This window comes from Octodon degus, unplaced genomic scaffold, assembly GCF_000260255.1.
Source record: "Octodon degus isolate 3935 unplaced genomic scaffold, OctDeg1.0 scaffold00091, whole genome shotgun sequence".
NCBI lineage: Eukaryota > Metazoa > Chordata > Mammalia > Rodentia > Octodontidae > Octodon > Octodon degus.
The window spans coordinates 2,594,282-2,598,118 of NW_004524667.1; the positions used below are offsets into that span (position 1 = coordinate 2,594,282).

Consider the following 3,837-nt stretch of genomic DNA (forward strand, 5'->3'; position numbering starts at 1 on the left):
TATTTGGTACAGAGTCTCACTACACAGCTCGGACTTGTAGTGATCCTGTTTTCAGACTGGCCAGCACTGGGATTACAGGCCTATGCCACCATGCCTGGTCTCGGTGGCCAACACAGCATGCTTGGTGTGGAATGTAGTGCCAGGGATCGAACCTAGGTCCCTGGACTTGCCTAAGCAGACACTTATTCTGCTGAGCTACCTTGTCTAGACTGGTAGCCTATCCAGTCTCTATCTTTTTTAAAATGGCATACTGTTATTACTTGCTATAGGTCATTACTTTGTTTTCATAAAAATAAAAATCTGTAGATCACACAAAGGTGAAACTTTTACTCTTTGGGGCCAACTAAAAGCCTTTAAAAGGGCTGGCCAAATAGTCCATCAGACCAAAGTGCTTGCTTAGGCAGAGCACAGCAGCCGGGCTTTGATTCCCATCCTGCCATGCCAGTCCCGCCTCCATGGCATGCTGAGATGACGATTAAGACTGGGCATGGTGGCATGCACCTATAATCCCAGCGCTTGAGTCTGATCAACATAGTGAGACCCTATAAACCTTGTCCTAAATACATAAAAAACAAAGACTTCAGGAAATTCCCATCAGCCATTTTTTTATGTACAAAAGCAAGGAGTGCAATTATTAGGACAAGAAACTCCCCCAAACCTAAAAAGATACTAGAAATGACTCCAACTGTCCACTTCAGTAAGAATCACTACCCATAAATGAGCTAATGTTTGACAAGTGTCATTAAGGTAGGTTGAAAATAGGTCTGACTAAAAATTAAGAACACATGTTTTCAGTAGGCTATATTTTAAATAAAACAATTTATTATTCAGTTATAATTAGTCGTCTATTTTTCTACATAACTTGTGAATTTTTCAACATCAAATATTTTCATCATTTGCTTCTGTTCATGTTTTCTTGACCACTGTCTTCATTGTTCCTTCTACATTGCCATGCCATACCTCCAAAAGAAAAAACCAGCAGTGAAAATCAGTAATTTCAAAAAGTGCCCCCTCAAAAAATGCTGAGAAAAGAAAAACATAACCCAGAAATACAACTTCAAATGGAATTGATTCTAGCCCTATGTAGTTTTATCAGATAATTCTAATCTATCAACAGATGTAGTTGGTTGAGAAGTTAGAATTACTCACCTGAGGCAATGAAGTATTTTTAATAACTGCTGAAGGACTTGTACATTCATTTGCAGCTATCTATAGGCCAAAAAGAAATATTTCACTCATTTCAATAAAAAAATTGCTCTAGATTCAGCAATTGACATCATTAGATTACTGGCATCTCAGTCTTAAAATGATTTCTTCAAAGAAAACCTCTGCTGGGTAAACGGCAAAAATTTAAGTCATCATTGTGCCAGCTATGAAGCTTGTGTTAATATAGTACAGTTTTTGGCTACTGCACTTTACTGAGAAAGGAGACAGACTACACAGTACCTTATTACATGCAATTTTCTTCAGTTATCTTCTATAAGTTCTTGAAAAATATTGTCCACGACTTTCATACATCTTCAAAATGCACAAACTTTGTTGTACCTAGAAATCAAATATTTTAATTCTTATTTGTACTTCAATTTATTTGGCATCTAAATGTGGGAAGAGACCAGTATCAATTATTAGGAACCACAGGCACAATTAGTTAGCAACCATTCAACTCTAGTTCCATAAATGAGTTTTTTTCTAAACTGAAAGTCTGAGTCATCAGCAAGAGTAGAACAACCAGCAGAAACATTTATCATATTCTTCACTGCTATTTATCCTACCATTCACTGTGGCAGTACTGAGAACTTCTTTGAAAGTTCTAGCAGAGGAGTACAGCTACTCCTATACCCTTGACTGAGGATGGGTCCTCTATGAGGGTGGCCACCTGTTCTCTTTACAGAGGATGCAGCATGGGGAGGGACAGGGACACACATGGAGTGTTAAGGGTAAAAGGGGTCACCACCTAGCCAGCCAGATCAGCAGTCAATGGGGTGACCAATGTCACAGCCAAATGGCCTTCACATCTCACTGTGGCACTACTGATTTTAAGAGACAATGGTTCTATTAATGCCAAGCCATTTCTTTTTCTGTCTCATAGTTTGACAAAGATGAACTATTAGCTATGTCAAAGGTAGGAGTATAAAAACAAGCATGCAGCCGTTCACAAAAAACTAGATGGCAGATCTAGTAGCTTTAGAGAAAGGATACCTCATGTTAGTAAGTTGACTGAAAAATATTACATACTGGAAAGGGATTGGCCAGGGTCACAAGTCATATCCTAGAATACCCCAAGAGGATAAGTCACTGAACCAGATAGCTACTGCAAATGATTTATGAACATATACATAGTCGGGCCTTTCACAGCAATATATCGTTTTCATACATGGAAATGCTTAATTTACAGTCAATAGAAATAAAGAATACAAAATACTGGACAAGAATCTTAATTCACGAGAAGTAAACAAAGCATACATTTAAAACTTTAAAAAATGATTGTCTAGAGAGGCCTATGTATAGCCTATGTATATGTCCCACTCCTCTCAAAAACCTAAGGCTGATGGACACACAATTCCAGGTAGTACCTCTGAATGGGTAAGGGGTATGAAACAGGGAACAGGCATTATAGTACTTCTAATATATCAAATATAAATGAATTAGTAGGTTTTTCTGCACTTACTATGTGGTCAAGATGTTCTTCAATTGCCAGGATTCATAAAACTTTTTCCACCAGTACTGAAGGTTGAAGCTTATTTTTTGAGACCGGGTCTCACCTCGTTGCTCAAGATGAGCTTGAATCCTCCTGCCTCCTCCCAGGGCACTGAGATTACAGGCATGCGCCACACCAATTTAGCATGTTAACTGTTTAAAATGGTTTTTAAACTGGGAGATTATTCCCCATCTCTCAGCTGATGAGAGGTTTTTCCTTTTTACATAGTATTTGGGAAGACCTCGTGATTTCTTTTATTCAGAAATACAAGTTTCCAATATAAGTGCAAACATCTAGGATTTTACAAGAATATGAGGGTTAAGGACCTTCTACACTTGCACTTATTTACAAGACAGCTCCCGAGAATACCAAAAATGTCTACCCGTTCGTTTAGACCGATACGGTTAGTAAACTGTACTAAGACCACTCAAAAGGTAGTGTCTTCACACCTAAGAGATAATGAACACCCCCTTTATAAAATGCTCCCCTAAGGAAAAATAAAACCTCTAACTCCGAGGAGCCTGGAGCCGCCAAGATCGCAAACAGCTCTGCTGGGTAAACAAGAGGAACCGCCCTGAGCGCGAGCGGAAAACACACCTCTCGAGTTTTGCTAACTTCTGAGCGAAGGCAGCTGAAACCAGTATTCGCTGCGGAGAAATCAATTAAGACTCGCGGGTGGTTGCCTCCCTCGCTCAAGGGAAGCTCGGGCCGGCGCTCGGGCGGTGGGCAGGGATCCCAGGCCGCCGGGAAGAACCGGCCGCGTCCGCACCCAAAAGGTGACGGGGCTCAGCAGGGAGGGGAGGGCTAAAGCCGGGAAAACTCTCACCTCGGACAGCCTAGGGACCGATCCCAGGGCGCAGCCGCCGCCCTGAGGACATGGTTAACGCGACCCGCTCGCCTCGCCGCTCCCGAGACTGCGTGGAAAAGGAAGCTCGGCGGCGGGTCCGCGCCCAGGCGCCCCGACGCGGGCCACGCCCCCGACGAGGCCACGCCCCTTCCGGTCAGCGGCCCCGCCCGAGGGTGCGGGCCTGCGGCCACGGCGCCGGCAGGTTGGCCCGCGGTGGGGGTGCTAAACTTCCGCGGAGAGGTTTAAAGCTCACGAACGTCTCGGCTTGAGCTATTATCTTTTTTTTTTTTTT

General features: G+C 42.7%; 1 protein-coding gene, 1 long non-coding RNA gene and 1 other non-coding gene across 3 annotated transcripts in view; 1 reads left to right on the forward strand and 2 right to left on the reverse strand.

The window, feature by feature from the left end:
* Mcmdc2 (minichromosome maintenance domain containing 2) overlaps positions 1–3,837 on the forward strand; it is a 39,704-nt gene that overhangs the window by 18,913 nt on the left and 16,954 nt on the right. The gene's annotated exons all lie outside the window — the stretch shown is intronic.
* LOC111818430 lies at positions 546–1,480 on the reverse strand. Its single transcript, XR_002822420.1, has 3 exons — positions 1,447–1,480; positions 1,150–1,209; positions 546–960 (listed from the first exon to the last, which is right to left on the reverse strand). It is a non-coding gene; the product is annotated as an uncharacterized LOC111818430 (long non-coding RNA).
* LOC111818448 lies at positions 1,287–1,371 on the reverse strand. Its single transcript, XR_002822429.1, has one exon. It is a non-coding gene; the product is annotated as a small nucleolar RNA SNORD87 (small nucleolar RNA).